The sequence below is a fragment of the Puma concolor genome, chromosome D1 (assembly GCF_028749965.1).
Source record: "Puma concolor isolate L17-30 chromosome D1, mPumCon1.1.hap2, whole genome shotgun sequence".
Taxonomy (NCBI): Eukaryota; Metazoa; Chordata; class Mammalia; order Carnivora; family Felidae; genus Puma; species Puma concolor.
Window position 1 is genome coordinate 91,259,264 of NC_141676.1, and position 23,093 is coordinate 91,282,356.

Consider the following 23,093-nt stretch of genomic DNA (forward strand, 5'->3'; position numbering starts at 1 on the left):
TTCAGTTCATTATTCTATTATGATGAAAATAGTAGTGGCTAACTCTATTAAGAGATTATTAAAGGGGCGCCTGGGTGGCTCAGTCAGTTGAACAATCAACTTCAGCTCAGGTCATGATCTCATGGTTTGTGAGTTTGAGCCTCGCATCGGGCTCTGTGCTGACAGCTCAGAGCCAGCTTCTGATCCTCTGTCTCCCTCTCTCTCTGCCCCTCCCCCACCCATGCGCACGCACACACTCTCTCTGTCTCAAAAATAAATAAACATTAAACAAAATAGAGATTCTTAAATGTCAGGCCCTGTGCTAATTGCTTTAATGACTTAGCTAATTTAATCTATATTGCAATCTTATAAAATCTGTTATTATTTTCCCATTTTGCAGATGAATAAAAGGAATTAGAGAAATTAATGTTTCTTCCCAATATTATACACCTATTAAATGGGGGAGCTTATATATATATAATTATTCAAGCAATATCCGTGACATAGCAATTGCCACCAGCCCCAAATCCTATATAAGACTTGTTCCCATTTTCAGTGTTTTTCCACGCATACTATCTTTATCTAGCTTCCTTTTATTTCTCCCTAAGTCCTTCAGCTTATAAGAATCTCCCTTTCATAATTAACCACTGAATGTACTTATCACACTCAGCAAAGAAATGGAGTTGGTTTACACCAGACTTCTAAAGGTTTGTGTGTGTGTGTGTGTGTGTGTGTGTGTGTGTGTGTTGTAAGAATAGTGTTCTGGGAGCCACCTGGGTGGCTCAGTCGGTTACATGTCTGACTTCAGCTCAGGTCATGATCTTGCAGTTTGTGAGTTCAAGCCCCTCGTCAGGCTCTGTGCTGACAGCTCAGAGCCTGGACCCTGCTTCAGATTCTGTGTCTCCCTCCTTCTCTGCCTCTACTCCACTCTCTCTTTCAAAAATAAATAAATATTTAAAAAAAGAATAGTGCGTTGGGATATCTATAATAGTAATGAGTGCTTTAAATATTTTGAGACTATTAAAATCAATGCACTTATTGGGATAACGTCTGAGATAGTGGCTTGCCAGTCACAGATTGTAGCTAGAAGTGGGTATCGCTGATGTCTGGCACTGGAATATTGAAGGTAGGTACAGATTCTATCTTCAATACCTTACAGTCTAAACCAATAGTTTTCCAATGGGGACATTGTACCCCTCCCCTCCCCCCCACCAAGGGGCAATCCGGAGATGTTTTGATTGTCACAACTAGGAAGCAGTGGTGTGCTATTGGCCTCTAGTGGGTATAGTCCTAAGTATCCTCCAGTGCACAGGACAGTCCCCACAACAAAGAAGTATCCAGTTCTAAATGAGAATCTTGCCGAGGTTGAGAGATCTGGGTCCAGACTACCCAAGGACCAGTGCTGATGTTTCCTCTCTATACCGTTCTTGCTCGGCTAGGAGTCAGGCAACCCAGCCTGTTCTAAAGGTTCTGGAATGTTCACAAATTGACACCTACACTGAGGCGCAGTGAAGCCTTGGAGTTTGGCCGGGACGTCCTTCTACTGGAGGAGCCAGTAGAAGCCAGTAGAAGCAAGAAGGTTTCTTGCAAGAAACTGGTGACAGAAGACTCTCCCCTGCAAGAGTTGAGATGAACTGATAAGCGTCTCGAACAGTGTGCGAGGGTCTTCAGGCACTTCATTTCTACTGGGACCTAGTGTGGTGAACTGATGCACTGCCTGACTGTCTCTATGCACTCTTTCCATTCTCTTCTACCTATCCCCTGAGGTTTACTTCTATTGTCTCAGCCCCTGCCACGTTCTAATCTTGACCTCAGCACATTCGCTCCTCTACTGCCAACCCAGGTTACGATGATCATGTCTCCTTGGGCTGGAGGGGGTGATCATTTTCCTCTCCTTCTACTTTTCTCTCGCGTCTTTGCTCTGGCAGACACATCGCCTGTTACACTCACGACCTTCTTTTTGATTCACAGGCGCTTAGAACTTGGAAAAGAGTAGAATATTACAATTGCTTTTCTTTCAGCCCCTTTGCTGTAGAAGTCAGACTTTTGCTTATGGCCATGTGGATGCCTCTAACAACGAGGAAACAGTTGGGGCACACAACAAAGAAAGAAAAAAAATCAAAACGATGAACATGTCAAGATCTTACTTCACTACATCAGAGATTTCATAAGTTTCCCCCACCCCCCTGCCCCTACACTTTGGAGTTTAGGAAGGAGGTGGTGTTGGTAGAGGATAGTTTTATGGGGTTAGCCAGATGTTAGGGACATCTGGTGACTAGATGTTTGTTTTCGAAGCATTTCTGAATGTTACGCTCAGAGGCTGCGAATCGGGAATAGAATAGGGTCTTCTCTGGCCACTCTAAAAGGCAGCACTTGCTTTGAGAGTAGCGATTAGGGACAAAAGTAGGAGAGGTGGGCTTGGCCTGGCAGAAGGTAGCTTATTCCTCTCTGTGCCTCCATGTCTGTGTTTGGAGACAGGACTCTACGGTTCCCTGATATAATAACCATGACTCTAGTTATAATTTATGGAGCACTTACTATATGACAGGCACTGTACTAGACGCTTTGCTTATGTTTTCTTATTTGCATTCAGTTTTCATATGCTAGAATCTGTGAGGCACTATAGGGGTGGCTCTTAACTCTTTCGAATCTACAATTTTTTAATCTCTATTTTGGGGGTGGATATCATTCTTTAGATTTAAACATACAGTTCTCACATTTAGAGATTGTAGTGTTCCCAAACCCAGTATAATATTTGCTTGGTTGGTTGTTTTCCACATGGTTTTCGTGGATTGTCTCAATTTATCCACATCTGTTGTAGTCCGGTCTTGCCGGGTTAATGGTATTATTACTTGTGATGGTGAAAGTCTTCGGGTGAAAGGAACTTTCCCATCCCAAGTCAAAACATGGGACCTTTGTTTCATAAGCTCCAGGCTCCAACTAGGTAAATCAATTGATATTTTGAAAAAGGACCAGGTTTTCTGGAGGAAATATCTCTTGGACTCAAGTCTTTGTATTTGGTGTGTAAATTCATACTTTAAAAAGAAAATGCTTCCATGAGAGTGTACTGGGTGTGCGTATTGGATGGAAGAAGATTGTGAACAGGATTCTACCTCTTCCCAAACCTTATGACCAACCCTATGGGGCAACTGTCCCAAGGAACTGTAGGTGGCTCCTAATGGAACATTCTCTAGCATTAGACAGACATTGTTAGTGGCAGTAGGGAGAAGGTTCTGAGGTAAATAGGAAGCAAACAAAATGGGATGACAAATGTGGAGAGAAACAAAAATCTAGAGTCTTTCTCTTTTTGTTAATGTTTACTTCTGAGAGAGAGAGAGACAGACAGAGGGTGAGCGGGGGAGGGACAGAGAGAGAGGGAGATGCAGAATCCGAAGCAGGCTCCAGGTTCTGAGCTGTCAGCCCAGAGCCCGACGCGGGGCTCGAACTCACGGACCCCGCGATTGTGACCTGAGCTGAAGTCAGATGCTCAACCGACGGAGCCACCCGGGCGCCCCCAAAATCTAGAGTCTTTCAAAGAAAAGAATAGGGAGTCGAACATTAGCAGAAGGAAAAATTTCAAAGCCCAGGAGGTAGGAAAAGATCTTGACTTGGGGGCCAGAGACCAGTGGCTTAGCTAGGGTCTAGGAAAATCTCGGAGATGCAGATCCAGAATAAAACACGTGTCAGTGGTTCCGTTTGGGCTGGCCTTCTCGATACCACTCGCCTATCCCAACTGCTCTAGCGGGGCAGTCCTAGCACAAGATTCAGTGCAGAATCTGATACGATCGGTGATAAAAGGCTAGGGAATTGGTGGTACCGAGGAGGAAGCCTGTGTCCTGAGGGCTCTCCTGACCTCTGTGCTCCAAGAGGATATCTCCGTTATTTGAAGACTAGAGACTTATCACAGCTTAGAGGATTTGCAAGGGATTTGACCGCTGGATTGGTGTGGGCAGGCTTACTATGCTCAGATGGGCACCGCTGGACCATGATGTCTTGTTTTCATAAACTGGGGGAAAGGATTTGATTTGTCAGGAGAGTGGGATGAAGAGGAACAAGACATACGGTGGAAGACTGGAAGTTTCTCTGTTCAATGACGTGAGTGTATCTCTTAAGATTAGGAAACAGATCTTAAGAAAAAATACAAAACTAGCATAAGTAGTATTGAAAAAGTATCTAAAGCAACTCTGAAGACCAAAAAGGCCACGAGTAATTCACATCTTGCTTCTCCTGCTTTTCTAAGACCCTTGCTTTCAGTGTTGGACAGCCAGAAATATCAAAAATAGACTGTAAACCAGGGCCCTCTTCTTTCATCATCCTATAAAGGGGAAAGCTGTTTTCAAATTTGGAAATCTTAAAAATAAAGAGAATAGTTTGTGAATGGATCCTCGCAATAAACAAAGAGAACAGAATGATTCCCTTTTATGAGATCAAATTTCACATACAGTTTAAATATTCTTACCACTTGGAACCAACCAAATACTTTCAGCTCTATAAAGTTTCCATTATTTCATTTAACCAGAGAAATCTGCCAGCTAATATTTTACTAAGCCTGAAAATATTTTAACTGGCCCTCTCCGTATCTATCAAGTTCAAAGGGATGGTATAATTTTTGTATCAATTCTCCATAAAGTTTAGTCCCAGAAATGTGGACTATAGTTTCAATATTTATTAAAATTTTTTGTCTATTGGCTGACTTATTTTAGGCCCATGGGCATGTGCTTTTATTGCATGGTAGGCTTAAAAATTCATACGCTCGGGTCTAGATGACTCTAGCATTTTGCTGTTCATGAAGATCATTTAAGATGAAAGGCATTAAAATAAGGTAGACTTTAGATATCTAAGCATCTGTTTAATTCAGCCCTTCTCCTCTATTACTTATTTCTGGTGCTGGGCATCAAAGAAAAAAATAAAAAGTCGGCACTGTTCTCTTAAAAATACGTCAAGGCCCCCAACTCTTTAACAACACAGGAAATGTCAAATATTATATGGATATAAATAACTCAGTAAAACAGGGTTACAGGAACATCTGGCTTTGCACAGTTCCACGCACTCGGCTGGCGCAAAGATATTTCAGTAATACTATCCGGTCGTTGGGTTGTGTGACACCGTGGGGGCACAGAAGGGAATTTGAGTGTCGAGTGAAAAATGTGCTTGTAAAAGGGTCTGAGTTGTTATCTGTCTAATCCGTCCTAATCTGTTCAGTCATTTGCTCTGGGGGCTCTTAAGAGGGAATACTGACCCCCTCTGGAAGCCGGTCTCTTAGACAGATACCCCCAGAGCCCCTGGGTTAGGGATGGAGGGCAGAAGGTTAACGATCCTCGGGACACAGGCTGCCCTGAAGATAACTGGAGAGATCATTTTTAAAAGGGACATCTTAATTTTCGGAGGAACATGCAGCTCTATTTCAGTTCTAACCTTGTGGAAACAATCTGAAGGGGAAAATAGTGACAACATCTCCTTTGTTCCTGCCAGCTTTGCCTTGTGCCCTGTTCAGCTCCACTGTTCAGTTTCCCTCCTCTCTTTACTGCATCACGTTCTCCACCAAAGGCTCTCCTTTTATTTTTAAGATCTGACTTCGTTGGATGTTGGGCAGACTACCATTTGGGGAAGGCAGTTTGTGCAATCCAGACTATTTGGTGTTCGTTTCACTTATACGCACTTAGAAAAGAAAGCAAAATCCCCATCGGGCTCTGGGCTGATGGCTCAGAGCCTGGAGCCTGTTTCCGATTCTGTGTCTCCCTCTCTCTCTGCCCCTCCCCCATTCATGCTCTCTCTCTGTCCCAAAAATAAATAAACGTTGAAAAAAAAAATTAAAAAAAAAAAAAAAAAGAAAAGAAAGCAAAACCCCCAGACAGATCCACACACACCAACAGTTTCACACAAAGGCACGTAAGGGTTATGGTTTTCCTCGACGTCTAGATTGCAGGGTTCAGCATCATCAAGAGTAGGAAAGAACAACGTTATCCACATCAGAGGGAGGCAAGGCCAGGTATAAATTATAGGCCCACGTCTTAGATCCTTTTAGGCTCATTCCCAAGTACATTTTGCATGTATTTATTCTGCACATATTGACTAATGACCACGTGCCAAGCACTGTGGTAGGTACAAACTCAAGGCCCTTCCTTGTCTTCAAGGAGCTTAGAGTCTAGGTGGAAATAAACAGTAACAGTAGACTAGATCGGACCACAGTGCAATACGTTCTAAAATACAGTGAACCAGCAAAAGAAAATAAATTTCAGGTAAAGACAGCTTGCTTAAACATCTCCTATGAAACTTGTGAATATCTAGTTACATTGATATCTTTCTATCCTTTCGAGAACTTTCTGGAAATCACTGATCCTTCACTAAAATCAAGTCTAGTGGTGGAGGCACAGGCAGCTAAATGGCAATGCTGTCCAGCACAAGAACAGGAAGTGGAGAGGAAGCTGCTTTCTCTCCGAAACACGTGGGGCAATCGTACGGAGTTGAAAGAAATCGCTTTTTGTGGAGTATGGTGGGTAAGGGTGCATGCTAACCTGGTTCTTGCAGTAGTTTCCGGAGACCCCCAAAGTGCTACCCTTAAGGCATAGCTTCTTGTGTTCTTTCTCAAATGGCCTTCTTCCATTCATTCACGAACCGGTGAATTCAACCGCCGCCTATTTATAGAGCACCTTCTAGGAACGAAGATGTGCAGGAGGACACAATTCCTAGCTTTCAGGGAGCCCTATCACATAGAGGAAATCCATGTAAATACACAGCTACAGCACAGTGTGTAACCGTTAAGGATCTGTGCCAGACTGTAGAGGGAGATAAAGATCAGGTTAGAGCGCAAGACCCCAAGCGGATGGGTTGGAAATCACCTGATGGGCCAGAGTAATCCTCTCACTGAGTATTCAGATGACGGATGGCAATTTCATCCAAAACCGTCCTGATTGGGCCACATAATTTATTTACATTACTTGGATAATTTCTCAGTTCCCTTTTGCTATGGTCTTTGTCGACTTGACTTGTAAAGGAATGACCAGTGAGTCAGGGGAATTACAGACTCTGCCTAGGCCACTTGTCCAGTTCTCCAGAACCTTGAGAAGGTGCTGGGGTGTATTCGCTGGGGGAGGGGGTGGGGTGGGGAGGGGGGAGGTCCCAGCCCCCACACATCCAGCCCAGCCCTAGATGAACGCTGTTGAGTATCACTTACCAACCTGCTCTTCTGCCACTTTCTTAACACCCACTTTCTCCTTCCTCTTCCCATTCTGTTCCAGGGATCTGATGGAACAAACTGCCCTCAGACACCACTGAGATCGTGACACAGGCCAGTGCACTTCAGGAAATTCAAACTGACAGGAGCCCCTGCCTTCTGCTGTTGCAAAAGTGGCTTGCTGTAGCAAGACGCCAGCTCAGAGCCACGGGCTGGCTGCAACTAAAAGTTCTTGACCCCTCCCTCCGGAGAAGGGAGTGCCTGGGGGGCTGAAAGCTTTGGCGGGGTTGAGATAAACACTCAGGTTAAGGCATTTTTCATCTGTTTAGCCAGATCTCATTATATTGTCAAACAAGACTGCAGCGCTCACAAGAAACAGCTATGGTATTCTTGTTGAGAGGTGGGACGAGAAGGAAGAATTTATTTTTTCCACTAAGGTTAATTCCTCCGATGCTGGGAGGCCAGGCAAAGTTTTTACTGGGATGGAAATGAAGGCTGAAGAGGTGAGCTCTCGGAGTAATTGAAGGGAAGCCTGATGGCACTTTATATGGCCCTGCCTTGCCAGGTGGGGAAGAAAGAGAACGTTAGTAATAATCTTGTCTACATCCTAGGCAGAGAACTTCCCCCTTTTCAGGGCACCCACATAAGTCATCCCTAATTGCATATTCCCTTGCTATGTCAACTCTCCTTCATTGACTCCAGGAAAATGCCACCTTGCCTTTTTTTTTCCCTTTTTTTAAATAACTTCTCTTACCTTTTCCAGGTTGAGTTAAATGTAACCATTGCTTGGTCCTGATGATGCTCAAGTTAACTACATGACCATGCTACCCAGCCATGAGTCCAGATTGTACAGACCTAGTGATGATCCATGTGAAAATACTTACAGTTAGTCCTAAAACGTGGTCTCACTGAAACAGACCATCTGCATTTTAGAAAATCCAAAGCAAATGTCTGGTAAGCGAATTCTTTCATTAGCTGCTAATTTCTTTTTTTAAAATTTTTTTTTCAACGTTTATTTTTTATTTTTGTGACAGAGAGAGACAGAGCATGAATGGGGGAGGGGCAGAGAGAGAGGGAGACACAGAATCGGAAACAGGCTCCAGGCTCTGAGCCATCAGCCCAGAGCCCGACGCGGGGCTCGAACTCACGGACCGCGAGATCATGACCTGGCTGAAGTCGGACGCTTAACCGACTGCGCCACCCAGGCGCCCCAGCTAATTTCAATCATAATCCTATTTTATATATATATATATATATTTTTTCCTATTTTATATTTGAAGAGCACATTCATTCTTACAGCTCATTTGTGTTCTAATCACACAACTGTACAACACAGCTTTAACATTCTTAAAGCTGTTAGTTCTTTGTTTAGTTACTAGTTACCCGTTGGTGAGGATGATCTCCCTGTACTCAACCTTTTCCCACTTTTGCAGCAGTGATTTTAAACCTTTTCTGCTCTCCCTGTGCTTCTAGTCCCTCCACGTCCCCTCCTACTCTAATCTTGGGTCTCACTTTACTGAGAAAATGGAAGCCGTCAGCTGGCATTGCCTTTAGCTGCCTGCTGCTGAACCTGCATCCTCTATCTGCCTCCATGTTACCCTTCTCCCTTCCTACGAGGGGTCTCTTAGGATCTATTCGGTAACTATTTTACAGAGCAGGAAACATACAGAATGACCTGGAGAACTGTCCACTATCTTACAGGAAGTAAAAGGTGGTGGCAGAATTTGAACTCAGGTCCCCTGACTTTTGGTCCTTGTGCCCTTCCCCCCTCCTTCCATTTTTAAATAGACTTTATTTATTTATTTATTTATTTATTTATTTATTTATTTATTTTAGTTTATTCATTACTTATTTTGAGAGAGTGAGTGGAGGAGGGGCAGAGAGAGAGAGAGAGAGGGAGAGAGAGAATCCTAAGCAGGCTCCATACTGTCAGCACAGAGCCCAATGTGGGGCTCGAACTCATGAACCATGAGATCATGACCTGAGCTGAAGTTGGGCACCTAACCGACTGAGCCACCCTGGTGCCCCCCCTTTTTTTAAAGCGCAGTTTTAGGTTCACACTACAATTGAGAGGAAAGTACAAAAATTCCCATATACCCCATGCTCCCACAATTAATGACATCACTTACCAGATTGATACTTTTTTTTTTCTACCAAAGATGAACCTTTGTTAACACATCATAATTACTCAGTCTATAATTTACCTGAGGATACATTCTTCATATTGTATATTCATTGGGTTGGGACAAATGTATAATGTATCACTATAACATTATATAGAGTATTTTCATTGCCCTAAAGATCCTCTGTGTTCTGTCTAATTCATCTCCCCACCTCTGCTTTCTGACAACCACTGAACTTTCATGGTCTCCATAGTTTTGTCTTTTTAAGACTGTCTTATATTTGAGAGACGCCTGTGTGGCTCAGTCGGTTGAACGTCTGACTTTGGCTCAGGTCATGATCTCGCAGTTTGTGAGTTCGAGCCCCACGTCGGGCTCTTTGCTGACAGCTTGGAGCCTGGAGCCTGCTTCGGATTCTGTGTCTCCCTCTCTCTCTGCCTCACCCCTGCTCATGCTCTGTCTCTCTCTCTGTCAAAAATAAGTAAACATTAAAAAAATTGTTTTTTTAAAGAATATCATATAGTTGCAATCATGGTATGTAGACTTCTCAGATTGGATTCTTTCACTTAGAAATATGCATTTAAGTTTTCTCCATGTCTTTTTTGTGGCTTATAGTCATTTCTTTGGAGCATGGAATGGTAATCCATCGTCTGTCTGTAGCGCAATTCATCCATTCACCTACTGAAGGGTATCTTCATTGCTTCCCAAAACATCCCCTTGGTTGCTACTCTAAACATCTGGGCAGGTTGTTTTCAACTCCTTTGGGTAAACACCAAAGAGCACAATCGCTGGACTGCATGGTAAGTGTATATTTGGTTTTGTAAGAAACTGCCCAGCTGTCTTCCAAAGTGGCTGTACCATTTTGCATTCCCTTTAGCAATGAATGAGAGTTCCTGTTTCCTCACATCCTTGTCAGCATTTGGTTTTGTCGGTGTTTTGGATTTGGGCCATTCTAATAGGTCTGCTGTGGTATCATTTTTTTTTAAATTTGCATTTCCCTGATGACTTAAGAAGTAGAGCATCTCTTCCCATGTTTATTTGTCATCTGTACGTCTTCCTTGCTGAGTTGTCTGTTAAGATGACCCACTTTTAAAAGTTTTCTCATTTTAAGAATCACTTGTGTGTGTGTATATATATATGTAGATACATAGTTAGATAGATAGATAACAGTCCTTTATCAGACGTGTCTTTTGCAAATGTTTTCTCCCAATATGAGGCTTGTCTTCACATTCTCTTGATTCTGTCTTTCACATAACAGAAGATTTTAATTTTAGTGAAGCCCAGCTTATCAATGCTTTCCTTCATGCATTGTGCCCTTGTGTTGCACCTAAAAAGTCATCACCATACCCAAGATCATCTAGGTTTTTTCCTGTGTTATCCTCTAGAAGTTCATAGTTTTGCATCTAAGTCTATGATCCATTGTGAGCTAAGTTTGGTGAGGGGTGCAAAGTCTGTGTCCAGACCCCCTGTTTTTGCATGTGGATGTCCCTTGTTCTGGCACCACTATTGAAAAGGCTGTTTCTGTTCCATTGTATTCCCTTTGTGACTTCGCCAAAGTTGAGTTCGCTATACTTACGTGGGTCTATTTCTGGGCTCTCTATTCTGTCCCACTGATAATTTATCAGTTCTTTTCCCAATACCACACTGTTTCAATTACCACAGCTTTATAGTAAGTCTTGAAATTGGGTAGTGTCAGTCCTCCAACTTTGTCCTTCTCCTTCCATATCGTGTTGGCCATTCTGGGTCTTTTGGCTCTCCATAGAAACCTTAGAATCAGGTTGTTGATATCCATAAAATAACCTGCTGAGCTTTTGATTGAGATCACGTTGAATCCATAGACCAAGTTGGGAAGGGTTGACACCTTGACAATATTGAGTCTTCCTATCCATGGATCTGTCTCCATTTATTTTGTTCTTTGGCTTTATTCATCAGAGCTTGGAGTTTTCCTCATAAGTATCTATGTCAGATTTATACCTAAGTGTTTTCATGTGTTGGGTGCTAGTGTAAATGATATTGTGTTTCTAATTTAAGTCCTACTTGTTTGTTGTTGGTATGTAGGAAAGCAATTGACTTTTGTATATTGATCTTGTCTTCTGCAATCTTGCTATAATCTCTTAATAGTTCCAGGAGTTTTTCCTTCATTTTTTTGGGTGTTCCTCATAGATAATCATATCTTCTGGGAAGAAAAATAATTGTATATCTTGTTTCCCAATATGCATACCTTTTCCTTTCTTATTGTATTGGTATTGTAACCAGTATGATGTTGCAAAGAAGTGGTGAGAAGGAACATCCTTGTCTTGTACTAATGTCCTTTTCACCGTATTGTAGCGCCTTTTAATCTCTCTCTCTCTCTCTCTCTCTCTCTCTATATATATATATATATATATAATCTTTATATATATATATAACATTTATATATATAAATTGAAAGTTTATTTATTTATTTTGAGAGAGAGAGAGAGAGAGAGAGAGACAAGCAGAGAGGGAGAGAGAATCCCAAGCTCTGACAGCATGGAGTCTGACTTGAGGCTGGATCCCACAATCTCGAATGCTTAACTGACTGAGCCATGAAGGTGCCCCATAATCTTTTAAATTGGGGGGGGGGGGGTGGCTCCTGGATGTCTCAGTCAGTTAAAGATCCGGCTTTGGCTCAGGTCATGATCTCATAGTTCATGGATCCGAGCCCCGCAATGAGCTCTGTGTTGACAGCTCAGAGCCTAGAGCATGCTTCGGACTCTGTGTCTCCCTCTCTCTCTGCCCCTCCCCTACCCACTCCCTGTCTCTCTCTTTCTCAAAAATGAATAAATACTAAAATTTTTTAAAATAAATAGATTAGGTAAGCAAGCATTTTATTTTAAAATGTTTATAGCAGATGTGTCTGTCAAGCATCCATTCTGCCCTTGCTCATTTCCAATGGCCCTGAATTTGTGTTTGGTGATCTATATGGTTCTAAGGAATTTGACCGCAGTTCCAGCTCTAGCTTTTGAGAAATGGACCAGCAGCACCCCCTAAGCCACAGTAACTGGTTTGTAAATAGGCCTGTGTCCTAGCTGGTCTAATCTGAGTGGCACACAGATGGTTTTATTTGCCTTCTGTATGGTATAGTATAAAGATGGAAAGCCTGGAGCCGCTGCAACCATTTTGCCATTATGAGGGAGGTCAATTTGGGGGTGAAACTAAACACTAAACAGAAATAGACCAAACACAAAATATTTGCAGGAAATGAACCAGGGCCCTGTTTAACCATAACCAAACATTCTGTTACATTATCCATAAAATCCTGTCATTTCTAAGCCACTCTGAGTTTAGTTTTCTGTCACCTGTCACAGAAAGCATAATTGAATGATACATTTTTGTCTGATTAATATATTTTTCTTATAAACAACTCAGAAAATTCTGAAAAATATAAAGAAGAAAATAAAAATCATCAATAATTCTACTACCCAGAAAAATTATTGTTAACATTTTGGGGATGCCTTTGCAGTTTTTATTGAGGAGAAATTAAACATAAATATTAGATACTAAAACTTTATCTCGGGGCGCCTGGGTGGAGCAGTCGGTTAAGCGTCCGACTTCAGCCAGGTCACGATCTCGCGGTCCGTGAGTTCGAGCCCCGCGTCGGGCTCTGCGCTGATGGCTCAGAGCCTGGAGCCTGCTTCCGATTCTGTGTCTCCCTCTCTCTCTGCCCCTCCCCCGTTCATGCTCTGTCTCTCTCTGTCCCCAAAATAAATAAACGTTGGAAAAAAAAAAATTTAAAAAAAAAACAAAAAAACTTTATCTCTTGATTTTATTTCCTGAACATTGTATTATATGAAAATTTACATTGCCCTATGTAATCATCACAAAAATTTTTTTTAATGGCAGTGTGTTTCAACCACTTATGTATATAGATATTTTTTTCAAAGCTGCTGAAATGAAACTTAGTGTTTGGGCTTATGTTTGTGTTTTCTTTTGTAATATCTTGCAATTTCACTTTCTATCACTTGTGTTATATAAGATAGATATATCTTCATTAAACGATCATTTACTGAGCACTTACTACAAGCTGGTGGTAGGTTGTGGGGCTAATGCATAAAAACCAACCCCAGTCCCTGCCCTCAGGGGCCTCATAGTCTGGTGCGGAAGGCAGACATTTAGGTTTGACTATGTGTCAAACCACAGAGATAAATTCATTATTACACAATGAGGCTTCTGTTAAAGGGGAGGGAATCTTCGATGTTAGAACGGTGTGGAGCGAAGTGTTCCACGCAGAAATCGTGTTTGAGTGGATTGGCAAAGAGAGCTGGATTGAGGGAGGGGGATGGGTAGGGGAGACTCTTCTCTGCAGAAGAACAAGAATGGGTAAAGGCCACAGATCAGGAGGTAGCTACGCACATTTGAGGAAATGGAAGGTCACCATGGTTGCAATCCTGGGAGGACAGAGCGGAGGGGAGAGGCTGAGAAGAGATGGTGGGGGTGAGGTTGAAGGGGGGAGGAGAAGTTGATAGGAGGGCAAGGACCAGACCAGAAGAACCTTCTCTTTTCTCTTCATTTTCCCCCCCTTTTATCCTGACTGAGAGAAATGGGAGACATCAAAGGGTTTTGGCAAGGAGCCGATAGCATTGATCTTTGGCCTGCAAAGCTTATTATGACAGGGTAGGTGGGAGGACACCAGGTGACAAGTTCCACCATCTAGAGAGATATGGCCATTGGTTTGGGCAGGCGGTGGAGAGGTGGAGGAGAAACTATGAGTAGGAGACGCTGATCCCTATGGAGGGGGCCTGGTGACAGGTGGATGTGGTGAGTGGAGGACACACTTTGCTTGTGGGTTCATGGGAATAGATGGAGGGGTGCATTGAGAGAGAGGGTTATGAGTATAGACAGTATCCTCCAGGAGAGACTGAGGCGAAGCAGCTCATGTGGCATGGGCTGGGCAGCCTATAGCTCACAGGAGAGGTCTAGGCTGGAGAGACACATTGTAAATCATCAAAGACAAGATGGAAATTGCAGTCTTGGGTGTGGAAGAGAGTGTCCTTCACGAAGGAGGATGCAAGTGAGATTCCCATTCACAAAATGGTCCAGGGTCCGTCTTCAGGAACACCACGGTTTTTTTTTCTTTTCTCTGAAGTATAGTTGATATACACTATCAGATTAGTTTATATTAGTTTCAGGAGTACAATGTAGTGATTCACCATTTCTACACACTGCAAAGTTACAGCCAAGATAAGTGTAGTTACTATCTGTCACCATCTGAAGTTATTACAATGTCATCGACTATGCTACTATATTACTTTTCATCCCAGTGACTTACTGATTTTCTAACTGGGAGTTTATAACTCTTATTCTCCTATTTTATCCACCCCCATCCCTCCCCCTCCAGCAAACACGTTTGTTCTCTGTATTTATGAGTCTGTTTCTGTTTTGGTTTTTGTTTGGTTGGTTGATTGGTTGTTTTTGTTTTTAGATGCTACATGGGGCCCCTGGGTGGCTCAGTTGGCTAAGCATCCGACTTCAGCTCAGGTCATGATCTCACTGCTCGTGACTTTGAGCCCCGCGTCGGGCTCTGTGCTGACAGCTCAGAACCTGGAACTTGCTTCCAATTCTGTGTCCCCCTCTCTCTCTGCCCCTCTCCCACTCATGCTCTGTCTCTTTCTCTCAAAAATAAATAAATGTTAAAAAAAGATCTGTTTTTAGATTACACATTTAAGTAAACTCATATGGTATTTGTTTTTCTCTGCCTGACTTAGTTTACTTAGCATAATGCCTTCTCGGTCCACCCATATTGTCACAAAAGGCAAGATCTCATGCTTTTTTATGGCTGAATAATATTCCTGTGTGTGTGTGTGTGTGTGTGTGTGCACGCACGTGTGTGTACTTTGTCCACTCATCTATCAACAGACATTTGGGTTGCTCAAGGGCAGATGACTGGGTGGGAAGGGTAAATCCCCAAGAAGCAGCAGAGAAGTCCAAGAATAAAGTGAAGAGTGCAGCATCTTGTCGTCTATAGTAAGACAGTGCGTCGAGAAACACAGAGTCATAACAAACATCTAGGTCTGTAGAGAGGTCTGCACGGATGAGCACTGATACATGCTCTTGGATTTTGCAGCATTTGGGCTTTTAGTGACTCTAGCAAGTCCTATTTTGGGGATATGATGGGGGCAGAAGCCCAGTTGTGGTATGAGGAGAGGTTGGGAGAAAAAGGAATGGAAACAGATCTTATGAAAAACTTCTAGGAATTTTGCTGGGAAGGGGAGCAGAGAGTTAGGGCTAATGTGGTTCTCAACTTGTCTGTCCACAAGAATTATGTGAAGCGCTTTAGAAAAATCCCAGTGCCAAGGCGACCCACTAGACCTAGAGTCACTAGGAGTTGGACCCAAGCACCGGGGCAGTTTATAAAACTCCCAGATGATTTCAATGCACAACCCAAACTGACAATTACCAGGTTAGAAGGAGATATGAGGTTGAAATTATACACAAATACATTTTAAGGACTGCAGAGCCTTGAATGTGCTTAATTGTTGATAGGAGGGGTCTAGGTGGGAGGGAAGAGAAGGCACAGTTGTTTGTGTAATCCTGAGCTGCAGGAGAAAGAAACCCATAGAAGCAGTGGAATGCATTATGCTTTTAACTGCACCATGGGTTACCTTGACGTTTAGAAACATATTTTAATCTGCATTTCTATAATTATCCAAAGTCCAGAGTAAAGTTGCTTTTTAAAGCATTTCCTTTTTAAAAAATTTTTTTCTAATGTTTTATTTATTCTTGAGAGACAGAGAGAGAGAGAGAGAGAGAGAGAGAGAGAGAGCATGAGTGGAGAAGGAGCAGAGCAAGAGAGGGACACAGAATCCAAAGCAGGCTCCAGGCTCTGAGCTGTCAGCACAGAGCCTGACATGGGGCTCGAACCCACAAGCTGCAAGATCATGACCTGAGCCGAAGTCAGACGCTCAGCTGACTGAGTCACCCAGGCACCCTTAAAGCATTTCCTATAGAAAAGAATGCAGCTAAGCATTTTCCACATACCTTTTTTCCTTTTCCTGAGTTTTTCATCCAGGTGATGGTTGCAAAATAATTATTTTTTACACACTGTATTTTCCTTTTAAAATTCACTTCTGACATTTGCATTTAATTTTGTCACCATGGTTTAAGTCAACTGTTTAGATTTAACTCTGGATGTAATTTATTTAAATGCTTCCTACTGCTATGATGTCCCTATGACATCCCCACTCCTGGTCTGAAATTCCTCCCTCATTTGGTACGTGTGTTCAAAAAGGTATAGAACATGATGTTTTCTGAACTCTTGAGTAACTGAAAATATTTTCTTCTTACCTTCACAAGTAAAAAACAACCATAAGCATAGAATTCTCATATTTCAATATTCTCCATAAATACTCGGCCAATATTATTTTCTGTTCCACGATAGCTAACTTGGTTTCCTACCTGTATACTTGCAAGGTGTGTTCCTGATATCTTATGTTTACAACAAATTTCCAGAAGGTGGCTCTTTGTTGTTGGTCTAGCTTGGGACATGGTGAACACTTACGGTTTTGAGGACATTTTTTTCCTCAAAAAAGTGTTCTTTAGTTCTGATTCTGATTATTACTCTGGTTTGAGCAGTTTTGGTTTATTCCTCGGGAACACTGTCAGCCTTAGACACAATCTTCGTTCTTTGTCCTTCATGTCTCTTATTTTTTCTGTTTTCATTTGACCGTTTTCCTTTGCATTCGGGAAGAAGTTTTCAAGTTTATTCTCCAGTTACCAACTGTGTCCTTCTGCAATTTCCATTCTCTTTTTTGCTGCCTTCAATGTACTGGGATTCTATTTTGCATTAGCTTGTAATCTTCCATAATTGTACTCCTCTCCTCTTTACCTTTTTGCATTCTTTTAAAAATCATAGCCCGTCTCACCTTAGGCGTTCTGTCACTATGTCAACAAGACCGTATCTTCTGGCATTCTTTCGGAGCTGTCATTTTAGAGGTCTGCTATTTTCCAGAGTCTTTAAGATGATGCAATGTGTCTCTTGTTCTGTGACTTGTTTTTCCCAGTAAAACCCCTGGCTAACCAACATGTTTGCAAATATTCCGTATGCAGATTGCCTGTGTATGCCTTCTGTACCCTTAGGCATGTGGCCAATTCCCTGTTTCTTTCAACCAGTCTGTTTGTCAGGCTGATATAGACTCAGGCTGTGGCTGAATTCCCAGTGTCTGCTCGTTCTGCACCCCACTGGCTTAACTGGCACGAGAGAGCATCTTCTCCTGCCTGCAGTTTACCCTTCTCTGTCACACTGAGCATAGGGCTGCAGGAACCCCCGTAAGCTCCAGCATTCGTGGCAATGGGAACTCGCCCTGCTTCTGTCACTCTACGTTCGTTCCCTCGCTGTCCTTTTCTTCTCACGCTCAGGCCTTGCGGGAGGCAATGGTTCTGCTGCAGAACTGCGTCTGCAGTCCCTGCTTCTAGTCCCTGCACCCAGGTTCTGGCCAGTTTTATCCCCGGATTTGCAGCCTCTGGTGGTGGAAGCAAGTCCTGATCTGAGGAAGGGGCGCACTTGCGGACAGAAGTGCCTGAACCACAGAGGGGCAGCTGACTGGCTTCCCTACTGATGCTGATCTTGTAGCCCTGAAGCAAAGCAGAGAGATGAGCAGATGAGCCTTGCTTCCCACCCCACCGGCCGCTTTCCTCCGTCAAGTTCTACAGGATCTGTAGCCCATGGGTCTTCTCAGATTCTACCAATGTCTGAAATGTTGGCATCGTGAGTTGTTCTCCTTTTCTATCTTAGTCAGAACATTAAATGGGAGGCCAGCGGAGTTTTCAATGAAGCACTTAAATTGAGGCCAGATGCCATTTTGTGCTTTGCTTTTAAAATTTGAGTGGTGGCACCACAGAAATAAATCTCAACCGAGTAAGATGAAAGCTTTGGGCAAAGGTGAAGAAATGGTGGGAGCCAGCCCGGTCATGTGCAGCAGGTGGCTTGTGGACGGGTGCCCCTCCTCACGGATCAGCTTTTCTTTTGCTGCCCTCTGAAGGACTTAACCATTCCAGACTCTCTCGCACCTCTCAGACTGTGTAGATCTCTCCTCTCTTGGGGATTCTGAGATCTCGTACATCTCCTTAAACGGTTCCATCCCTTGTAATAGGGTGTTTAAAGTGTGCTTAGACATGAGTGCTGCTGAAGCTAACTGCACGGGAAGAAGTTAGAGGGGAGGATGCTGGCAGACTGAGACCCTTGGGGGTGCCTCAACAAGACAGATGGGTGCCCACCAGACACTGCATAGACTCAGCTGGTCCCCTGATAGAAACACCTATGGATCAACAGAAGGGAGCTGCCCGGAGGGCTCTCTGGAGTAGTTGCCAGAAGCACATAGTGTATTTGGAAGTCAGAGTCCATTCCATTCATTTAGTAGGAGCCAACATTTACTGAGAACCTACCATGATTCAGGTACTGAAATAGGTATTGGGGATACACTAGCGAACATGACGTATGCTCTACCCTTAAGCAGCTTGCAGTTTGTTGGGGGGGGGGGAGAGAGACAAGTGGCCAGGAAACCCTATGTGTTAAGACCTGAAATCGAGGTAACCCTATGGTACTATGAGAGAGCAAAGGAGGGAACAATTTAATCTCAGCAGATCAAGGACGAATTCCTAAAGGAAGCAATGCACAAACTCTAGAAAGAAAAAGGACATAAAGAAAAGAGTCCATATTTTAAAAAGCCCTAGTATAGAAGGATACATTCCTGGGTTTAAAAAGACCTAAGTCTGCAAGATCAAAGCAGACACCAAGATCCACTCACGTTCATGTTTATGAAAGGTACACATGTGGTGAGCAGCGAGCAGCACACGTTCCGGAGCCAGACCATTTGTGGTTGAAGTCTGGCTCCATCACGTAGGAGCTGTTTGAATTTAGGCCATCTGCTTAATCGCTGGGCCTCAGCTTTCTCATCTGTAAAATGGAAATAACAGGAATACTTACCTCAAAATGTGGTTGTGGGCATTAAACGAGTTAACACACGAAAGTTGTTGAGATCAGTGCCCAGCATTGAACATTAGGTGCTGGTAGGCACATTCTTATCAACTTATGGAGCCTCGGGGGCGCCTGGGTGGCTAAGTTTGGTGAAGCGTCCGACTTCGGCTCAGGTCATGATCTTGCGGTCCGTGGGTTCGAGCCCCGCGTCGGGCTGTGTGCTGACAGCTCAGAGCCTGGAGCCTGCTTCGGATTCTGTGTCTCTGTCTCTCTGCCCCTCCCCTGCTCACGCTCTCTCTCTCTCTCAAAAATAAATAAACGTTAAAAAAAGGTTTTTTTAATTACAGGGCCTCAGAGTAAAAGGGAAAATCTTTTGGACTTCCAGATGAAAAGAACACGATATGTTAAGAGTAACATCTGACTTCTTATCTGCACCCATGGACCTTAGGAGATGGTCAAAACCCCAATAACTAGCAAATCTACACCGAAACAAAAGGGATTGATAGTGGCCATGTACAATAAATGCTGAATAATGATTCTGAAAATAACAGTATGGATCATACAGACTGTAAAGGACATTCTAGTAATGTCCTAGAGCTAAATATCTTTAAGAAAATGAGCTGGTAAAATGGGGAAGGAAAAACCTCGTAAAGATCACTTTTGGGGGAAAGAGGACTAAGGAGAAGTAAAATGTTTGCAATATCTCATATTGAGACTTGGAGAGAGGGAGGGAGAAAGACAGTCCTGGCAATAGAAAGAGTTGGTATTTTGACAGATGCAAAAACAAAGAATCATGCACCATGGGGCGCCTGGGTGGCTCAGTTGGTTAAACGTCCAACTTCAGCTCCGGTCATGATCTCACAGTTTGTGAGTTCAAGCCCCACGTCAGGCTCTGTGCTGACAGCTCAGAGCCTGGAGCCTGCTTCGGATTCTGTGTCTCCTTCTCTCTCTCTCTCTCTCTCTCTCTCTCTCTCAAAATTAAATAAATGTTAATTTTTTTTTTAAAAAAAGAAGAATTATGTACCAGATTAAGGGCACTTGGAAAAGAAAGATAACCATTGATTTTCCCCTTTTAACATTCACTTTAATTTAGGGTTTTGATAAGCTACATTCACAATGTTTGCACTTTGAGTACAATTGCCTTTTGAGTTAGTACTGTCAATAGGACATAAATTATTTGAAAATTCTGATTATAAGAGTATAATTAATGATTGGAGCAAAACGTAGACACGAGCAATACAGTTTATGGAGGAAGTATGGAACAATTTATTATTTACACTTGCCTTTATTTTCATCTCACTCAAACATTGTTGTTCCGTTATATCAATCAGGCCTTCAAAATAATTACTAAATTCAGACATCTTTGATATTTTTCTAACTTTCAGTATTGCAAAGACCATAGCTTTGCACATTAAAAAAACAAACAAACAAACAAAAAACCTGTGGTCATTGCAAAGGTTTATTTTCCAGGCCAGGAGGATAGAATATATATATTTACCTGTATGTTAGCTTGAGTTAAACTTTTAAATATTTAAACATGTATTATGTTTGGCCTCCATTTGTACACTTGACCTGGACCCTGCAAATGTTCAGGGATGGACCCATTGCTCAGAGCATAGCTACCACTGTGCCTTTAGTATCCTGTCAGAGAGAACCTGCTTCAGTGAGCATTATATAATTGAAAAGCTATTAGTAATTCCCGTATGAAGGGATTATAACGTATACTTACATTCCTGAAGACAGAGTTCAGCACTAGGTTGGAAAGAAGAGAAACTTTTAAACAGTGGAGGGGGGCGGGAATCTGAATTAATGAGGGATCTCCGTGGCACTTTCCGGCCACGGAGCCTTTGTGCTAGTTAGTACATTGCACAACGTGCTCTTTCCAGTGTTCAAGGGGCTCGCTGATGAATGTTCTGGAGTAGCCCTGACCCTGCTTAACATGAGATGTTCCTGTGAAGTTCCTTAAGGACACCATGGTCTGCTCATCTTTCTACTTCCAGATCTGGAATAGTTGAGACCAAGTAAGTGTTTGTTCAATTGGAAGTTTCCAGGCGTTCTGGAAGCCAGACTGCCTTGGGTCCAGAGCCTCCTTGTGGCATAAAGTTCCTGGTGGTCCCTGGGTAGAAACTCCATTTCTTTGGGTCTCAGTTCTGTTGTCTGGAGAATACTAGCACATACCTCAGAGGGTGATGGTAAAGATGAAATGAATGTACACATTCAAAGGACACAGATCAGCGGGAACTAGAGAAACATTCGCTGTTATTATTAAGCAGGGTTAATAAATGGTTCAATTCAACACACATCAGTCGAATATGTCTTCCACCAGGGTGACGGAGGGCACACACAGGTCTGTCATGGGCCAGGCATTGTGCTTGGTTGTGAATATCAGCCTAAACGGGACCCAGTCTCTGCCTTTTTGGGGGTTCATATAGTAAGAGATTCAGATAATCTTTTATAATGTGGTCCTGGAAACTCCACGTGGGAGGTCTCTGGCAGGTGGAAATTATTTCCTAAAAAAGTGGGGTTGAAACTGATAGAAACTCTTTACCCTTCTTGGGGAACGTGAGGAATCAAGATCCATTCAGGTTGTAATGGCATTTGATTTTGTTTGCTTGAAATGTGAGGTATTTAAGGAAAAGCAGTTGCAGGTTTGGGGATGAGCACTCATGACCGGGGGCAGTGGTTGCACAGACCACAGCCTTGCGGTCCCCATCCGTGGTCTCTGTTTTAAGGCTCACTTGGGTGTCCTGTGTGTCTTAGCTTTTGCATCCAAACGAGCACCATCTCTGGGGTTCCAGAGTGTTGCTTTATCTTTTGAAACATTTCTTCCTCTTCTAGACACTTCTTCACAAGCTTCCTGTTGCCATCAGAACCGACACGTCCTGCAGAGGCTTCCGGCTCATGGATCAAGCGTGTGCAACAGGGGAGTCAAGTTGCATTGAGTGCTTCCCAGAGGAGTTCTTTCTTCCTCCCTTTTTCTTCCCTTGCTGGTTTCCTTCTTGTCCCTTATCTCTGCACCCTTCCCCACTTGCCCCAAATCCTCAGACTTCCTCTGTAGATGCCAAGTGATGATTTCAGAGACTGTGAGTCCAAGGGCCTCTATTTGGGCAGGACCCTTATGGGTCTCCTTCAGCTCTGGATAAAGCAGGTATTCTGACCCAGTCATACAGGCAGGATAAACCGGTAGGTAATTAAAGAGCTCCCAAATCTCCCTTCTGTCCTATGAATACTTCCCATGGGGGACTGGGATCTCCATTTCATAACCCTCACTCCCTGAGATCAGGGCAATGAAGACTGCTGGAGTTCCAAATGCTAAATGAGAGGAGATAAACATTACTCACTGATACCGCAGTATGCGTTAGCCTCTCGGCTACCCCTGCCTCCCAGGGGTTCTACAGGTAGGAGATCCCAAACATGTGACTTTTACAGGAGCTAAGGAACCTGGAGAGTAGGGAATATTACCTGAAGGACAGAAGTGTATGCCACGGTAGAGAGTCTCTGTTGACATGGGCTTAGAGCATCTGAAAATGGAGGCAAACCGGTTTCCTCTCTCCCTGCTTCCTTCCTTCTTCTCTCCCTGCTTCCTCCCTCCCTCCCTCCCTCCCTCCCTCCCTCCCTCCCTTCCCTCCTTCCTTCCTTCCTTCTTCCTTCTTTCCTTCCTTCCTTTCCTCACTCTTCCCTCTTTCTATTTCTCTTTCTTTCTTTCTTTCTTTCTTTCTTTCTTCCTTCTTTCTTTCTCCTCCCAATCTCTTGATCCTTCCATTCATTCATCTATCCCTTTAACAAGAATTCTGAGGGCTTCTCACAGACAGGCTATGTTACTTCCACATTCTGGGGATTCCGGGATGAATATTGCCCACGAGGAGCTCAGTGTAGAAGGAAGGCC

At 43.2% G+C, this 23,093-nt stretch overlaps 1 long non-coding RNA gene across 1 annotated transcript; it reads left to right on the forward strand.

Moving 5' to 3' along the window:
• The first annotated feature begins 9,917 nt into the window (after positions 1 to 9,917).
• LOC147576863 (uncharacterized) lies at positions 9,918 to 22,790 on the forward strand. The gene is made up of 3 exons (XR_015241474.1): positions 9,918 to 10,073; positions 21,094 to 21,228; positions 22,046 to 22,790. It is a non-coding gene; the product is annotated as an uncharacterized LOC147576863 (long non-coding RNA).
• Positions 22,791 to 23,093: the final 303 nt, after the last annotated feature.